The 20,192-nt window shown below is 37.6% G+C and overlaps 1 pseudogene; it reads right to left on the bottom strand.

The window, feature by feature from the left end:
• Nucleotides 1-9,139: 9,139 nt before the first annotated feature.
• LOC121100116 lies at nucleotides 9,140-9,675 on the bottom strand (annotated as a pseudogene).
• Between the last annotated feature and the right edge of the window lie 10,517 nt (nucleotides 9,676-20,192).

Raw genomic sequence — 20,192 nt, 5'->3', positions numbered from 1 at the left:
CTCCCCAAAGCAGGATAGAGAAACCTGAAATACATCAAACGTAGTCCTAGCCATGCTTTAGAAATGGTGAGCCCCATTGGGTCTAATGTTATGGCTGGCGCTGCAGCAAGAAACACCTCTTATACCTTTGTTTCCTCTTCTGATCTTCCATGCTGGAAATTTATGTCTTCTTCACACCGTCAGCATTTCCACAGGTCTCCTATGTGAATCCACTTAGTTTCTTTCTCCTCTGCCAGGTAGCACACTGCTAAGAGGGGCTCAGGTTCACTGCCTGTTGCTGCCCACCTGTGTACTCAGAACCCACCTGCTTAAAGAGTTAGCCAGCTGGTCATTCATGCTTACCAGCTGCCCCGAGATACACCCTATGACCCACCCTCTGGATGGTAGCACATTACTGATTCTAGGCTTCTGAGAAGCCAAAATCCCCTTTCCATTCCTTTTTCAAACCTGTGGTGTACCAACTTCACTGTAATCCCAGAAATCAGAGTAGAAACCACCTCCACCCCAATCTGGGTAAATACAACATATTTACTTTCCCAGACTGTGCATAGGGTCTCTCCATGTCCCACCCACCCAAGTTCAAAAACCTGCCACTCCTCCCTTCTCCATTCACAGAGTTTATGCAAAGAGTCCCAAAGTGAGGCCCTGGCTTAAACACTGTGGGTAATAAATTTGATTAGAATACATTTAAACTGCATGTTGAAATTTAACTGTTATATTTAAAAGGCAAGATTTTTTTTTCATAATACAGTTTTATACTATTTTCATTGCAAATGTCTACTTTTGCTTTTTATGAGTTTAATGAGTTCACTGGGATGGCCTGGGAATTAACCACTGTTTATAATAGCATTTCTGTGGGAAAATGTGTTTCAAGTTTTAAACACTTGCTCTTAAATGTAAACTTTTGGGAAAAAGAAAACTTATTCTTAAGTTGGAAAAGGTATTAATGAGCTTTTAGTTTCCAAAAGGGAATAGATTGCCCCTTGGACTCATCAAGCAAAACCCAAGTGTTTTCATATATTCTGCTACTGAGACAAGTTAACTTAAGTATCAGATTTATGAGGAAAGAAGGCAAAACAGTCACATTTATTTAAAGGAATTGAAACTTCCAACATTCTCCCTTGATTTTAAAAGTGCTTAGAACCTAGAATTTTCAGTCTTTGGTTCTCATTTTCCAGTATTAACTGCTTGCCTTTTTTTCACTATTCTTTCTTTGGATGTGTTATAGATTCAGTGTTCCTTTTCTTTCTTCCTGTATGGCTTATCTGAAAAGTTCCTTTCTACATGGCTCATCTGAAAAGTTTTGAAATGTTTGGCAACAATACAAACAATAAAAGAGAAAAATACTGAGGAAGTTAGGACACATTAAAAATGAGTAGGGGGCGTCTGGGTGGCTCAGTTGGTTAAGCATCTGACTCCTGATTTCAGCTCAGGTCATGATGGTAGGGTCGTGAGATGGAGCCCCGTGCTGGGCTCCGAGCTGGGTGTTCAGCCTACTTAAGATTCTCTGGCTCCCTCTCCCTCTGCCTCTCCCCAACACTTGTGCACCCTCTCTCTCTCTCTCTCTCTCAAAAAAAAAAAAAAACCAAACAAACAAACCCCAAAAAACAAAAAAACGGAGTCAGAAAATACGATAGTTAAAATGAGCTTAGAGCAGGGAAACATGTATAGGATACCATTTGGTACACTAGTTTAGATTGGGTTGCAATTAACTATTAGTTTTCTAAAGCTTATAAAACCCCCAAAACCCCTCAACCAGTCATCAGAGTCACTGTAATATACAAGCAAAACATATAGTTCAAGATAAGCCTAATTTAGTCAAAAGAGATCCGAAATATTGCCCAGGGGTCCTGCCTAACACAGAGGGCACTCTACAATGAGTCAGACATCATCTTGGATAACATCCTGACAACAGCTGAAAGATCTTACCAAAGCTTTGTAACATGGGTTACACTGCTGTAACCAAAATCATAAGTTACACTTACAATCAAGTGTTGTAGAACTCTTTATTGACAGTGCTTAGGGAATCCCTAAATTTTCATTAGTAATGTGTTTAGACGTCATTTCCTATCTTGAGGTACAAAAAACTAATCCTCAAATTAAGTGATTCTTGTAAAAGTAGATTAGGGGATTGTGTTGGGAGTCCTCAAGACCACTCTGAGTTTTGGGAATTCTTTAGGAGAACTCACAGGACTCAGCAGGTAGTCATACACATGGTTATGATTTATTATAGTGAAAGGATACAAAGCATAACCAGCAAAGAGAAAAGGTACATGGGGCTAAGTCCCAGGTAAACCAGATGTAAGCTTTCAAGATTCTTCTTCCGGTGGAATCACACAAGATGAGCTTAATTTCTCAAGAAACAAGTTGTGACAAACTGTGGGAAATGTTGCCAACCAGGGAAGCTCATTAGAGACTGAACACCCAAGGTTTTCATTGGGGTCTGATTGTTATAGGTTCCCCTGCCTGGCACATACCCAAATTTCAGATTCTTTCTTTTTTTTTTTTTAAGATTTTATTTATTTATTTGACAGAGACAGACAGCGAGAGAGGGAACACAAGCAGGGGGAGTGGGAGAGGAAGAAGCAGGCTCCTAGTGGAGGAGCCTGATGTGGGGCTTGATCCCAGAACGCTGGGATCACGCCCTGAGCCGAAGGCAGACACTTAACGACTGCGCCACCCAGGCGCCCCCCAAATTTCAGATTCTTAGAAGAAAAGCAGAGATTTGAAGAAATTATATTGTTTGTACAAACACTTATACCAGTTAACGGTAGGAACGTCCAGAAATCCATATTCCCAGATGCCAGCTAAGGGTGGAATTTTTAAGTAAGGACTTCACTATGTTAACTTTTTTCTGCACTGGATAATTAAACTTATTTAAAAATTCTGGAGATAACTTACTAAACAGCTTCTTATATATTGTCTAAAGAAATAACCTACCTGCTTTAGTGCTACCTCACTGGTATTAATTTCACTCAATCTAATGTAATGAATGATGTTAGTGTAAATTCAGCCTATACACTCTACTAAACTGATTAAGAATTCACTGATTAAGAAACTTCAGAATTTAAGTATTACATGTTTTCAAATTTGACTAAGAAACTTCTTACGTGTGAAATCGGTTAAATGGAACTGTACGATTACATATACCATTCTCAAACAAGTGTGCTGATTTTACTAGGGCCTTTTTTTTTTTTTTTTTTTTTAGATTTTATTTATTTGACAGACAGAGACATAGTGAGAGAGGGAACACAAGCAGGGGGAATGGGAGAGGGAGAAGCAGGCTTCCCACTGAGCAGGGAGCCGATGCTGGGCTCCATCCCAGGACCCTAGGATCATGACCTGAGCCAAAGGCAGATGCTTAACAACTGAGCCACCCAGGCGCCCCTTTACAAGGGCCTTTATTTGATAAGGGGAATATTCCAGCTATGGATTTAGCCAACATTTCATAGCATGAAGAAATACTAAATATAACTGATTGCATAGCTTGATTAACTTGATTTTGATTTATGTTCTTTTGAATTACAAGTGCCCTAGGAGAAAGTAGCTATTAATCTTTGGCTAGTTACAATTTCAGCATATGAAGATTAAAGAAAAGCACTTACATGTCTTACTGTGTTTCACATTTCTGTGCCAAGGGAAAGGGGAAAGAAATATTTAAGATGTACCATTAAAGAACTGTTATTGTCAAGAAAATAACTACAGAGGCTTACCATTTATATTTTCTTCCAGAAGTGTTAGGTTTATGGTTTCAGGCCTTATGTTCAGCTCTAATTCATTATGAGCTCATTTTTGTGTATGGTGTAAGATACCAGTTCAGTTTTATTCTTTGGAATGTGACTGTCCAGTTTTCCCAGTACCATTTATTGAAGAGACTGTCCTTCCCTCATTGTATATTCTTGCCTGTTGTATATTAATTGACCATGTAAGTGTGGGTTTGTTTCTGGGCTCCCTATTCTGTTCCACTGATCTATGTGTCTGTTTTTATGCTAATATCATACTGTTTTGATTACCATAGCTTTATAGTACAGTTTGAAATCAGGGAGTGTGATGCCTGCAACTTTGTTCTTTCTCAATATTGTTTTGACTGTTCAGGGTCTTTTGTGGTCCCACACCAAATTTTAGGATTGTTTGTTCTATTTCTGTGAAAAATGCCATTGGAATTTTGATTTAAAAAATTGCATTGAATCTATAGATTGCTTTGGTTAGTAAATACATTTTAATAATATTAATTGCTCTAATCCACGAGCATGGAATATCATCCCATTTATTCGTCTCTTCTACATTTTTCATTAATGTCTTACAGTTTTCATTGTATAAATCTATCACCTCCTTGGATAAATTTATTCCTAGGTATTTGATTCTTTTTGATGTAATTGCAAATGTGATTGTTTTATTAACTTCTCTGATAGTTCATTATTAGTGCATAAAAACACAACAAAGTTTTGTATATTATTTTTGTATCCTGCAAGTTCACTGAACTCTTTTCTTAGCTCTTTTTTTTTTTAAATAGAGAGAGGAGAAAGAACGAGCAGTGGGAAGGGCAGGAGGAGAGAGAGAGAAGCACGTTCCCCGCTGAGCAGGGAGCCTGATGCTTATAGGTATATATCCTCTTATAGGTGTATACTTCTTATAGGTAACAGCTATCAGGTAATCAGCTAGATTTTCCTACTTTTCATATGTTCTCCCCATCTCACACCTACTCCTCCTATGTTTGATAGTTGTATTGTCTACCTTATTAGACCATGTGACCAATAACATATTATACTCCCTCCTTATATCCATTATTTAGTCTTAGTTCCATAGCTGGAATATTCCCCTTATCAAATAAAGGCCCTAGTAAAGGGGCGCCTGGGTGGCTCAGTTGTTAAGTCTTAGTTCCATAGGTCAATATATATGTAATGCTTACCACCAGTCCTGATGTTGATGTCAAAGTCTGTCCAGCCATTTTGGTTGTTGGAAGCTCATTCTCTAGTAGATATCTTAGAAAGGGGCACGGAAACTATATATATATATATATGTGTGTGTGTGTGTGTATATATATATACATATTCATGTTATATATATAATACATATTATATGTATTATTATATATAATATATAAATGAACAATATATAATAATATATAATATATTATATATAATATATGGATATATAATATATAATATATATGAACAAATATATATTATATATATATAATATATATATAAGTTCATGTATGTTTTTAACTGTTTGTCTATGGTCTTTATTCTTCAACATAACTTTCCATGGTACAAAACCCTTAGGTCACATTTTCTTGCCTTGAGTGTGAAATATGTCACTCCATTATCTTCAACCCATAAAGGGTTGAGGTAGAAAGATCTGGCAATTGATATCCTTTCTCTCATAAGTAATTAGTTGTTGTTGTTTGCCTTGATACAAAAGAATATTTAAAGTTTTTCTTTAAAATTCATTTGTTTTACTAGAATAATTCTTGATGTTGGCCAGTTTGGTGTTGAGTTTTTCCAGGTATGCTTTTCAATATATTTTCCAGGTTTTTAATTTTGTTTTGTTTTTTTCCTTCAGGAAAATTTTCTTGGATTATTTTGTTCTGTTCTATTGCTCTAGTTCTCTCCCTTGGGTACTTCTGGCATACACATGTAGGAATTTGTCTTTTTTATCTGTTTCTTTCTCTCAAATCTGTTTCACCTCCTTCTTCATTTCTTTTTGATTTTTAACATTTTTCTCCTCTTAAACTTCAATTTCTGCTAAACCATTATTTGTTGCTTTTATATGGTCCTGTGTTTCTTGTTTATGCTTCCTTAAAATTTTTTAAGTTATATCCTGAGCTCTCTCATTTTTTCCCCTACATAAACCTTTTGTTTTATTAAATAAAGCACATTTACTGTGACCGATGTCAAAGAGGTTACTGCCTATGTTCTCCTCTAGGATTTTGATAGATTCCTGTCTCACACTGAGGTCTTTCATGCATTTTGAGTTTATCTTTGTGTATGGTGTAAGAGAATGGTTGAGTTTCATTCTTCTGTATATAGCTGTCCAATTTTCCCAGCACCATTTATTGAAGAGACTGGCTTTTTTTCCATTGGATATTTTTTCCTGATTTGTTGAAGGTTAGTTGACCATAGAGTTGAGGGTCCATTTCTGGAGACTCTATTCTTTTCCACTGATCTATAGTGTCTGTTTTTGTGCCAGTACCATACTGTCTTGGTGATCACAGCTTTGTAATATAGCATGAAATCAGGCAACACGATGACCCCAGTTTTTTCTTTTTCAACATTTCCTTGGCAATTCGGAGTCTTTCCTGGTTTCATACAAATTTTAGAATTGTTTGTTCCAGCTCTTTGAAAAATGCCAATGGTATTTTAATAGGGATAGCATTGAGAGTGTAGATTGCTCTGGGCAGCATAGACATTTTAACAATGTTTATTCCCCCAATCCGTGCACATGGAATGTTTTCCATCTTTTTGTGTCTTTCTCAATTTCTTTCACAAGTGTTCTGTAGTTCCTATAGATCCTTTACCTCTTTGGTTAGGTTTCTTCCTAGGTATTTTATGGTTTTTGGTGCTATTGTAAATGGAATCGATTCACTAATTTCTCTTTCTATAGTTACATTGTTAGTGTATAGAAAAGCAACAGATTTCTGTGCATTGATTTTGTATCCTGCCACATTCCTGAATTGCTGTATAAGTTCTAGTAAGTTGGCAATGGAGTTTTTTGGGTTTTCCACATAAAGTATCATGTCATCTGCAAAGAGAGAGAGTTTGACTTCTTCTTTCATGATACATCTCCAAAGGCAAGGGAAACAAAAGCAAAAATGAACTTTTGGAACTTCATCAAGATAAAAAGCTTCTGCACAGCCAAGGGAACAGTCAACAAAACTAAGAGGCAACCCACGGAATGGGAGAAGATATTTGCAAATCACATTAGAGATAAAGGGCTGATATCCAAGATCTATGAAGAACTTCTCAAACTCAACACCCAAAAAACAAATAATCAAGTCAAAAAATGGGCAGAAGTCATGAACAGACACTTCTTCAAAGAAGACATACAAATGGCTAACAGACACATGAAAAAAATGCTCGACATCATTAGCCATCAGGGAAATTAAAATCAAAACCACATTGAGATACCACCTTACACCAATTAAAATGGCAAAAATTAACAAGGCAGGTACCAACAAATGTTGGAAAGGATGTAGAGAAAGAACCCTCTTACACTGTTGGTGGAAATGCAAGTTGGTACAGCCACTTTGAAAACCAGTATGGAGGTTCCTCAAGACCTTAAAAATGGAGCTACCCTATGACGTGGCAATTGCACTCCTGGGTATTTACCCCAAAGATACAGATGTAGTGAAAAGAAGGGGCACATGCACCCAAATGTTTATAGCAGCAATGTCCACAATAGCCAAACTGTGCAAGGAGCTGAGATTCCCTTCAACAGACAAATGGATAAAGAAGATATGGTTCATATATACAATGGAATATTACTCAGCTATCAGAAAGGATGAATACCCACCATTTGCAGTGACATGGATAGAACTGGAGGGGATTAAGCTAAGTGAAATAAGTCAAGCAGAGAAAGACAATTACCATACAGTTTCACTCATTTGTGGCTCATAAGGAATAGCATGGAGGACATTAGGGGAAGGATGGGAAAACTGAAGGGAAAGAAATCAGAGGGGGAGAAGAACCATAAGGGACTATGGACTCCCAGAAACAATTTGAGAGTTTCAGAGGAGAGGGGGGTGGGGGGGATGGGGTAGCCCAGTGATGAGTATTAAGAAGGGCATGTGTTGTAATGAGCACTGGGTGTTATATACAAATAATGAGTCATGGAACACTACATCAAAAACTAATGATGTACTGTATGGTGACCAACATAGCATAATAAAAAAAAAAATTCCTGGGGAAATGGCTCTGACATAGCTATAAATATAAGAGCTCCCATAAAAAAAATAAATCCACTTAAATAAATAAAATAAATAAATAAATAAATAAATAAATAAATAAAGCATATTTACATATGAGGAAAACTACTAGGGCCAAGTAACAGAAGCTACTACTGCTATAATGAATGCTTGCCACATGCATATTGAATCAAAAGAGCAGAGACTTACAAGGGTTTATGTTACCCACTCGGGTCCTTGGACTCTCCAAGCAATAGAAATTTCCTAGAGACCAAGCCAGAAGTTCCAGACAAGGCTTTAATTGGGGCCGGCTTATGCTTGAGTACCAAGGAGACAGCACAAAGGAAAAAGTCCTTCCAGCTGGCTCTCCAAACAAAGCCTGGGGCAAATTTGTAAAGAGACTGAGGTGGGAAAGAAGTGATATCGAAGCATGCAGGGGCAGGGAGATACAGGCAGTTGGGCACACAGGTTCTGAGGACAGTAATTGTTTTGTCATGCATCATCATGTCTCATTAGCATGTTAAATCCCCACCCCTGGGTGTGATTTTGAGTATCATAATGAGGGAACAACTCAGTGAAAGGTCAGCTCTGAAGTCCACCTTGGTGCAGACTGGTTTGGTTGGGTCTTTGCCAGTCTTCGTAGTGGAGTCCTTCCTTTGGTAAGCATCCTGTTTCTGCACTCCTGCAGGACATGCTACTCGAGAAGCCCAGGGTTTCAGCTATCAAGGAACCCCGTATTTTGTGGTCAGGATTGAGGGGACTCAAGTCCAGTCTCTGGTCTGTCTCACTTAAAACTCTCCAAATTAGATCTCTGGAGCTAGAGAAAGGGCAGAAGACTGGATAAGTCATACAACCATTTTCTGATCTCCTCTACCTCATGCTCAAAACCACTGAAAGTTGCATGACTTCTAGAACTGGAGGCATGTTCCTGTTTGTTCAAGAGCATCTTTCCCCCTATGTTAATGGTTAGAACAAAGGCAATAGCTATGGAAGAGGTATTCCACTGATAAATACAGAACTATATCAGAACAAAGAGGAGGTGCCATAGAAAATCTTGTTTTTTCAAATATCAGATGCTTTCATAATACAGTCATATGCAGTGGGTAAAGCTCCACCTCCCACAGGCTTAATCCAAAAACTTGCTGTTGCTATTCATATCAACAAGGCTCACCATATTTCTGGCATCATTCCTGAACTAAGAGATCCAGCTGGTTTTTTGGGTACTGGAAAACTTTATTTTGTGACCTCCATTAGGATTTCAACACTGTTGGCTATCTACTCAGAGAGGTAGACCTCTTGATCAATTTAGACCTCAGCAATTTTGTCTATAGGGATCATTTTCTGCACTTCAGTCTTTACTAGAAGGAAGTCCCAATCCTGCAATGAACAGTCATTAGAAGCTATAGCAATGGGTATAAATCCTTAAGGACCAGTGCTTCCAGCACTCAATGCCCAGTTGTACCTTTTATCACCTTGTCGAGCATCTGTTTTGCTTCTCTTAGATCTGTAATAAGGTCATTTCTGCCTCAGAAGACTTTTACATTTGCTTGGTTCAAGCTGGACATTTAAATTTCCTTCTGCTACACAATCTGCATTTTTCTCCTTTCATGATATTCTGTCACATTCAGTCTTTTTGTTTGAACAAGAGAACCTTTCTAATGTTTTATGCTTCCTTTGCCTCTTTCCCTTCTGCTTTCTTGTTGTCTTCTTATTCAATGAAAGCTATCATGCTTAATCTGCTATTGTGTGTCCGTGTTGCTGAGGTCCATGGCAAAGCCTAGGCGATGGCTCAAGCTGATCTTTGAAGGGAGAGTTGAAAGAAGTTTTGCCAAGTTCTTGGCATTTTTGCTTTAAAACCACAGATTCTGGAGTGCCTGGGTGGCTCAGTTGGTTAAGTGTCTGACTCTTGGTTTCGGATTTGGGGTCATGATCGCAGGGTCATGGGATTGAGCCCAGCAACCAGCTCCGCACTCAGTGGGGGGTCTACCTGAGGATTCATTCTCTCTCTCTCCCTCTGCCCCCCACTTCTCTAAAAATAAATAAATAAAACTTAACCCCAGATTCTTGTTTTGCAGTTTTTGAGTTTTTCTAATGCTAATTTATGTGTTTTAAATGGATTTTATACTTTGCTTAAAATTTTTTAGCTTATTTTGAAATGTTAGATTTTACAGTTTCCCAATTTGTTGGCATGTCTTTCTGAAGTGTTTTCATCATAGTGTGTGGGGATTTTATTCTGCCCCTTATTCCTTTTCTTCTTATAATAACTGCATGAAATTTGACCGCAATTCTTTTTTACTGCTTATTTTGAAAATGAAGTAAGTTTTCCCACACTTTTATAATGGGGGAGGTCCAAAAAGATAGATTTTCCCTTATTCCAGGAATCCTTCTGTTGTTTTTGCAAAATAACAAGAAAAAAAAAATAGATCTCTTTCAGAAATCTGCCTCTCACTGCTTTTTTTTTTCTTTTTTTAAAGGAAAGCAATGGATCACTTAAAGGAGAATTACTTTAAAACAAGGAGTATCATAATGGGTAGCTGAGAAAGGAGTGGAATTTTAATAAGAGGTATGTATGGAGTTTAATAATCCAAAGCAGAGGTTAATAATTCTTCTCTAGAGTTATAGCCCTAACCCTGAAATATGGCCTCGTCTAAATAACCTATTGCACACACATTGGAGCAAACTGATGCGAAAACTTAGCAACTAATCCAGAAGCAGTCCCATCACTTCTCAGAATATTTTTTAACCCCTCAGCCATCGTTTTTTCTTTCTTTCATCTCCTCCCTTCACCCATTTGCTTAAAAATAAATTTTTTTTTTTAAAGAATTTATTTATTTATTTGACAGAGAGAGCCAGCGAGAGAGGGAACACAAGCAGGGGGAGTGGGAGATGAAGAAGCAGGCTCATAGCGGAGGAGCCTGATGTGGGGCTCGAACCCAGAACGCTGGGATCACGCCCTGAGCCGAAGGCAGATGCTTAACCACTGCGCTACCCAGGCGCCCCTAAAAATAAATTTTCTAGGCCAACTTTTTCACTGTTTCCTCTTAAGTAATCTCACTATTAGATAATCCTCTATTTTGGCCAAGTTCTCCATGAAGCTAAATTTTTAGGAGAACTGATTTAAAGTTCCCTAGAGTTTGTAAAAAAAAAAAAATGCATTATATACATACTGTTTATTGGTTAGGTAATGACTACAAATCAACACATAGTTTATTCAATCTTCTGTTCAATTTTCATGTTGAGTTGTAATATTTACCCTTATACAGATTTGGCAGTTCCTCTGATTGTGTAACAAACCCACTCAGCTTACGACTATTTTCTCTTTCAGGGGAGTGCTAGGTTTTCTGTGTTACGTCCTGATAGGTTTTCCTTGTTGATGCCATGGGCTAAGGTCATAGTGCTGTAGATTTTGAAGCAGGATCTCCTCTCAGAGGGAGAAGTCCTTTCCACCATCAGCCACATGGAAGAATGGAGGGTTTAAGGCCTCGGAAGGCTAGAGCAGGGGCTTAAGGGCAGGATTCTGTGACCCTTGCTTCTCTGCCCAAACATGACTCAAGTTCTGCGAGAAGGGATTACGTAGACAATGAAGTAGGTGTACCTGACTGTTTACATCTTATGCTCGGTTTGCTCCTTTGAAGACTGGTGGGTGCCTTGATGGTTGGGTCAGTATCTGGGGAGGCAGGTGTCAGAACTGCAGTGAGCTATGAGAAATGTCCTCAAGGTGGAACGATGAAATACTGTCCAGGTAGGGAGGCAGAACCATCAAAGGCTGTGGACTCTCAGGAGCCATGTTTCAAATCTGGTGGAGCACTGCCAGCAAAATAAAGGAGAGAACAAATATTTAAGTTCGTGGTCTAGAGTTTCAAGAGAGGGAGAAACAGGTGAAGGTGCCTGATTCAATACTGAGGTCCAGTACAGGGAGTATATGCGGGGCGACCCCTTTCACGAGCCATCACACATACTGCAGAGGCTGGCAGGGGCTTAAAGCGGCTTTCTTCTGAAGCTTCTTTTCAGAACACAAAACTATTTCATCAACCTTTTTCATTCTTCTCAGTGGTTCCACTATACTTTTATTTCCCTCAGATGATCCCATCTTTCATTTCACAGAAAAAATAGAGGTCATCTGATGGAAATTTCTCCAGTTCTTCATATCACATCTATCAAATGACCTGTATCCACACTTAATTCCTTTTCTTTGCTTTTTTGATGGAAGAAATATCCTACCTCTTGTCTAAGGATAATTCCTTCACCTGGTTTCTGGATTAAATGCCTTCCCGTCTTGTCAAGGAATTTACTCATTTAATAAACACTTACTGAGAATCTACTTCGTAACAGACACCATGCTCCATCCATTCTCTCTTTTGGAGTTTCAACTGCTCTCACTCTACTGGCTCCTTCCCAACAGTCTTTAACCATGCTCAGCTCTCTCTCCCAGTGAAAAACCAACTAGGCCAAACCAACTGAAACAAAATCTTTCACCGTACCTCCTTCTTCAGCTACTAGCTGTCATTTTTCTGTTCACTGCCAAACATCTCTAAACATTGTCTGTACTCAGGGTTTTCACGTCTGCATATCTTATTCATTCTGCAACCCACAGATTTCCAGCTACTGCTCTTAAGGCTCCCAGCAAAAAAGTGCTTTCACTGTGGTCACCTGTAACCAGCTTGTGGCTAAGCTGCATGGAACCACTTCAGTTCTCACTTTGATCTGTATGCAGCAAACAAACAAACAAACAAATGTGGACACTTCTTTCACTGGGTTCCTATGATACCACGTTCTCCCCGTGTGTCTGGTTCATCCTTCTCAGTCTTTTTGCAAGCTACATTTTGGTCTGTATTTCTCTTAAGTGTTGATGTTCCTCAGGGTTTCCTGGGCAATCTTTCCTTCTCTTTGTCAGCACATTATGGTTGATGTCATCAGCTTCTAAGACAGTAATTATCATCCATATCATGTAGGAAAGATACTTGACATTGTGTTGACGTGAAGCTGCTGGAATCTCAAAGACTGTTTTGTTTAAATTGGTCTGTAGGGAGAAGGCCAAAATAAATCTGTGAATGAAAACTGATTAGCAATCTATTTCATGCCAATTAAATACTAGTGGAGCGAAAAAGAAAGTTATTAAGTTTATGGTAGTATTTTAGTCATCCCAACGCAGATGCACACAGTCGATTGTTACAACAATGAAGTTTCATGCAATACTCATGTAGTGGAAAAATACATTATCATAACAAAATGGGAAACAAACTTTACCGTATCTATTGCCTTGAGTTAATATTATGTTTCGAAGAAGATGATGATGGTAATCCCTTTGTAATTAAAAAGGAGACTATCACAAAGAAGGTTCTTTTTGTCCTTCTCAGCAAACTGTCCAGTGATTCGTATTTATAAGGGACAGACCTGTATATGTAAATTGAACATGGCCTTCTTCCCACCTGGCTGGTGCTACATATTCTTTGTGGGTTTATGGTATGTGATTTATAAGTATTATTAAATCTTCTCCTTTACCTTAACACCTGTGCTTGTTATTCTCCATTTACTTATCTAGATACTTTGTCTGCCCTTCTCTCCTTTACCTTATGCCCTGGAACATTGTCCTTTGAGAACTGTATCACCTGTGCTCCTTTGGCTTGTCCAGTGGAAGATGTACCAGCGGGAGATGTAACACAGGAGGACAGCAAGGTCAGGCTATTTCTTCTCTGCTCCTTTCCTGCTCAGTGCCATATCTCTGGCAGTATCTGTGTCCCTCTCCAACAAAAGGTTCTGCTGGGCTGTGCCTCCCATGAGGTTCCATTAACAGATTTTTACTTTTGACTTTTTTTTCCTACCTAGGTGTAATAATGGTTTCCCATTGTTGCAAGTCTCTCAAATGCCTCCATATTCTGTTTTTTCCATCATATCTTCCCATACCTTTGTTACTCCTTTCATTCAATTCTTAATTTGAACTCATTTATGGTGACTTTTTTTTTTCTTTCCAGGAATCCGACTGAAACGACAATGTTGTAAAACAAGTCCAGTGCCTTACATTCTCAAAAGCACTTGTGTCAACAATTTTCTGTTTCTATTTAGGATTCTCATTGAATAATGTGATGTGGGGTCCTAAGATTTCACCTATACTTGAATCAAGGCTGAAAGCTTGTATTTGTACTTTTGTATTTTTACTACGTGCTAAAGACTCTTAAACGTATATATCTAGCCCATATCTGTCTCCTAAGGTTCAGAACTATATGTTCAACTCCTCTGATTTCTTTGCTCTGATATCCCACAGTTACATAAAATTCCAAATGCCCAATTCCATTGTATCTCCTCAAATGCCCTTTGAACAACTTCTCAGCCGGTTCCTGTCTGTGTAAAGTTAGGGGTCCAGAAACCTCTTTACAATCTGAATAGTCATAGTCCCTATGAGTCTAGCCTGGCAGTACTTTTGGTAATACAGTTCCCTTAAGAACTTTGGGGGCTTTCTATATTTGAGATCAAAGCCCACTCCATGCTCTAGAAGCCAAAGCCACAATTGTTTTCAAAACAGTTTTCTCCTTTTAGACTGATTTATTGCTACTTTGGTATCAGGCTTCTGTGAGACCCTATCTTTGTGCTTTCAAAATGCCACTTTGTTTAGCTGAGAAAGCACCAATTAAAATTCCTTAGAAGCCTTAAAAAGGTGTCTTAGGTTCATACCTTTGATTTGACCTTTATCCTTAGGCCACGTCTTAATTTGAGAACCTTATTTGCTTAAGAAACTGTAGATAAGAGTTTATATTCCAGACTGGCAGGTTCTAGCCTCTCAGTAACATCTACTGAAGATGTGACCCAACTCACTTTACTGCCAAAACAAGTCTTATGACCCACGCCTAAATTGAAGGGGGCAGAGACATCTTCCCATGTGTCAGGATGCAGAGAGGATCAAATATTGATGGACAGTAATAATACTCAATGCATAGTAAGATAAACATCGCAAAAAGGTTACAAAGAAAAGGCTAAAGGCTTTTAGAGCAGGAGGCAATCACAATTAGGATGTCATGTGATAAAAGACAATTCTTCTGTTTTTCTGTCAATGAGTGGAAGTTTATTGCTTCACTTTGTTTTACCATTAGGAAATGGTCTGCTGTGGTTATTATTACCTTGTTTTTAGATCCATACATAATAAACTTATAAAAATGGCTGCTTCCAGAAAGGAAATGGGTTGCTGGGGAAAAGAGTAAAAGGAAGGCTTTTATTTTGCTGTATTTATATCTCTTGTAACATTATTTTTTTAAGAGAGAGAGAGAGAGAAAGTGAGCAGGTGGAGGGGCAGAGGGAGAGACTCTTCAAGCAGACTCCCTGCTTAGTATAGAGCCCCACACGGGATTCAATCTCATGACCCTGAGATCATGACCTGAGCTGAAATCAAGAGTTGGATGCTTAACCAACTGAGCCACCCAGGTGCTCCAATTTTTTGTAACTTTTTGTAATTTTCTACCATCTACATATGTTATCTATTCCTAACAATTATGAGTTTTAAAAATACTACTTGTGGGGTGCCTAGGTGGCTCAGTTGGTTAGGCACCTGCCTTTGGCTCAGGTCATGATCTCCAGGTCCTGGGATCGAGTCCCCCATCAGGCTCCCAGCTCATTGGGGAGTCTGCTTCTCTCTCTCCCTCTGCCTTTACCCCTGCTTGTGCTCTGTCTCTCTCTCTCAAATGAATAAATAAAATCTTTGAAAAAAATAACACTTGTATATTTGCTCATTTTAATCTCTATTATATTAGAAGCTTGAAAGTTCCATTTTAAAATCATCAAGGAAAATATGAACCAGTTCATCTGTGACAGACTTAAAATAGATTCCTTTTTAAACTTCTTACGGCCCATTAGAAACAATAAGTAAACAAGGAGTCTTCTTATAGGGGGACGGTTTTATTGTAGTATCAATATGTTTTGATGGCAAAAAATTTCACCAAGTTCAAGAGAAAATAGTCAATAATACCAATGTAAATCTACACAATTTTGAAGAGCATAAATGTGAAATGTCATTCAATGATAAAGGAGTGTTTAGTGGGGGAAAATATCTAATCTCACTACACTAATATCTTCACTCAAATATACAGTACTTCACAACTTGTGGCTGATTTCATATGCTTCGTTGAGAAGCTGTTTGACTTGAAAGCACGCATTAAATAAATGTTCATTTTAATCCTGTTTCCTTTCACCCCTCAAATAGGTTTTATGACAACAGAGTTTTTTAGATCACTCGAGGCACATCTGAATTATATAGTCAGACAAAAATAGGTATTGTAAAATTATCTCAGCCTTATGGTAGAAGAAAAATCTGTTTCCTCTGTAGAAATTTTTAACTTCTGAAACTAACTGATTCTGTTCTTTGGCATTTGAGAGAGCTGTAAATCCATTCATTTACCAGACATTTATTAATCACCTTCTGTTTGCAAAGCACTGTGCATTTGATTAGCAATCAGTTGCTATTCATTCCATTCATTTTCTGTCACATTACTCTCATTACCTACTTATGTTGTGCTTCAATTTCCCAATTTTTAAAAAATGGCACTTTTAGAATTCTTGCTATCCATTTATCTGTCAAGGGCATTAGTAAGTAATGCCTATGTTTGAGGTGTGGGCTGGTGTAAATGAATAACTACCTAAATTTCTGTCAAGACATCTTAAACAATGTCAAAAGGCAGGTGTAATTTCTTTGAATAGTCAATGAATGTTTGAAATAAAAATCTGTATTCTCTCTTTTTGTTATGTTCAAAAAAGATAAATGATGGGAAAAAACATATGAAATATATTTTGGACAAAATGTTACTATCCCTAGTACCCTAATTGTCTTAATACAGGACAATTCTATAATTTGATCTTGGTTACAAAAAAAAAAAAAGACAAAAGATATGAACAGCAAATCCTTCAAGGAGAAATACAGATGCTCAATAGACATGAGGAGACTATTATTTGCTATTCCCTTCTATTGTTTTCCCATTTTTTATTTTCCAAATTTCTAAACTTATCTCTATTGCTTTCTCCCTTATTATTTCTTTGGGCTTCCCCATGACATTTTTTCTATTTTTTTAAGTTGAATTTTTAGTTCATTTACTTTCATTCATTCATTTTTTTTTAAAGATCTTATTTATTTATTTGTCAGAGAGAGAAAGAGAGAGTGCAAGCAGGGGGGAGCGGCAGGCAGAGGGAGAAGCAGGCTCCTGGCTGAGCAAGAAGCCCAATGCAGGACTTAATCCTAGGACCCTGGGATCATGACCTGATCTGAAGGCAGAAGCTTAACAGACTGAGCCACCCAGGGGTCCCCATTCTTTTTAATTTTTGATTTTATTATTTATTTTAATCAATATATTTACCTATATTTGACAAGTTTTGATATTAAATTACTTTCATCATTTAATTCCATGTATTAAGGGGCGCCTGGGTGGCTCAGTAGGTTAAGGGTCTGCCTTTGGCTTAGGTCATGATCTCAGGGTCCTGGAATTGAGCCCCACCTCTGGCTCCCTGCTCAGTGGGAGTCTGCTTCTTCCTCTGCCCCTCCCCCTACTTGTATGTACACATGCATGCTCTCTCTTCCTCAAATAAATAAAATCTTAAAAAAAAATGATTCCATGTATTAAAATTTTCTTTTATAATTAATTTTCTTTTTAATCAGGATTATTCAATATTATGTTTTTACTCTCCGGATATAATGATTTTTAAATCTATGTTTTTATTTTTAACTTACCTTGAATAATAATCATAAAACATGATCTATATGATAGCAATTCTTTGGAATTTATGGGTTTCTTGTGTGACACAGTGCATTGGCAATTTCTGTTTCTTTCAGAGGTACTCTATAAAAATTTTGCATTTTCTATTCAGCAAATGTATAGATTTGATTATACTTGTTTATTTAATTTCAGTGTATCTTGAGAAGGATTTATTAAAATCACCAACTAAAAATGCTGATGTATTTATTTTTCCTGTCACTCCCTTAGTTGTTTTATATATTTGGAAGCAATTTCCTTAGTGCATATGTGTTTAAAAATAATATCTTCTTAGTGCTTTCACTCGCAAATCTTTCTTGGTGACCCCCTTCATTAGCCTCGATTTCTATTTAATTGGATACTGAAACCACTACTCTGGCTTTCTTTTCATTCGTCTGTGCCTGATATATTTTCTTCTATTTATTTATTGCACAGTTTCTGTATTGTTATGTTTTTAAAGTGATTCTGTAAACAAAAGATTCCTGGATCTTTATGTTGTTATCTTCTGGTGGGTTAGACTAACTAATTTACATTTATTATAGTTACTATTTGGAGTTACTTAGCCATACTATTTTAAGTTTTCTATTTATCATACTTTAATTTTGTCCCCCTCTCCTTCTTATTCTCTTTCCTTTCCACTGGATGGATAAATATTCTACTGGTTTGAAAATCATACATTGTATTTTGGTTGCCTAGTAGTTACCTCTTATTTATTCCTTCTTCATCTCCATCACCCAAGTTTGGGGAAACTTTTTTCAGTATCTAAAGCAGGAGAAACTGATCCTGAGCACATACCCTAAGCCTTTGCCATTGCCAGGTCCTTAGCTTTTGAGACCTCAAGGCTAAGAATGGACTCTTTTGTTATCTGTATTTTGCTGTGTCATCCTTCCCCTGGAGCAGAGAAGATGCAGTGCCCTGGCTGTTCCGGCTGAGGGAAGGTCACAGGGAACAAAGGAACAAAGGAGGAAAAACCCTGTTATTATCTCAAAATTTTATTCAGTCACAAACACTTGTGCTTTATCTGCCCCCTCCACTCAGAGCTCCGTTAAATTGTTGGGAGGCATCCTATTATTTTCTAGTACTTTATAGTTAGCTGGTAGATATATTTAGTATGTTTATGAAATAAGCTAATTATATAATTTGGTATATCACTTCTGTGATATTAAAACTCTCTAATCTTTGGTTTCTTCAATTCTAATTTGCTATTTATTCAATTCAATTCATTCATTCAACATTTATTAAGAACCTATTACATGTTAGCTACTTTGCTGGAGGAAAATATGGAATAATAAAAAAAGTAATAATCCCTCTCTCAAAATGCCCTCTTTGTAGTTGAGGGGGGAACACAGATAAATCACCGGATAATTACAAAGAATGCGTTAAGAGCTATAATAGTGGAATGCATAAAAAAAGAGCAAAGAAGAGAGGGCCACTAACTCTGACTGGGGAGATGAGAAACAGCTTCACAGAAGAATGAATTTGAGTTGGGTCTTGAACAATGAATGGGTATTCAAATAGTGAAGGAATGGGTGGGGGAGGGGGAATTCCAGAGTTGGGAGGCGATGGGAAGAAGAGCAATTGGGAGAGGAAGGTGCCTACGAAGTCCCAGAGAGTGAGCACATATGTGGTTGTGGATGGAGAGGCTGTCTGGATGTGGGAGTAGGAGAGACAGGAGCCACAGATGTGACTAGAAAGATTTGTGTTTTGAGCTTCAAAAAATGTATCTTCATTTAGAGATTTTTAAGCAGAGAAGAAAAGTAGATGTTGGATGGGGCTACAGAATGGAAGAGAGAGTCAGAGAGACAGAGAGCACACGGGCTTAGCAGCAAGGAAACGAGCTAAGAGATTGCAACAAACCTTTCCAGTCTTACACCACCACACTAGCTCAGACCCTTACATTTGTCCTGTGCTATAAATTTTTTAACTAGGATTTGACCAGATCTTATCACTTCTAATTAATGGGGACACCATTAATTTAGATTGCGATATTAGAAGAGCATTACTTTTTTGCTTAATAGAAGAGTTCACTTTTGGGTATCACAGGTGGTGGTGCCTATAAGACTATTCAGGAGATATTTCTTGCAAATTATTGGAAATGTTTTTCTGAACATATTCTTTAGCCCATTTTGGGGTGGGGTGGGGTAGGGTTGAGAATGGAAGGGCTGGGGGTCAGAGGTAGATTTATTGCTTCACCATTTAGTAAACATCATAGACTTGCATATTCTGTGCAATTCCTACCAAACATTTTAAAATTGTGTCTTGTCCTCTTATCTTTTTAGAAATTCAGTGATCAAATATATAATGGAGTACTTTTCAAGTGCATGCAATTCTGTAAGGTCCTACAGGTGCTACAGTGGTGGTAAAAATAACTTACCATCTAGTTCATGCATGTAAAAAACCCAAAAATATAAATGATAATAAAACAAGTTATATAAATATACTATAGTATAATAATTTTATAGGACAGGATAAGATTTACAACAGGGTAGCAAACAACTCCATAATCTCAATGGTTTAACAGAATCAAAAAGTTAATTTTTTCACACATAAGCAGTGTGCTG

This window comes from Ursus maritimus, unplaced genomic scaffold (assembly GCF_017311325.1).
Source record: "Ursus maritimus isolate PB19 unplaced genomic scaffold, ASM1731132v1 scaffold_10, whole genome shotgun sequence".
Classification (NCBI taxonomy): Eukaryota; Metazoa; Chordata; class Mammalia; order Carnivora; family Ursidae; genus Ursus; species Ursus maritimus.
This window is presented reverse-complemented; position numbering and strand designations above follow the sequence as displayed.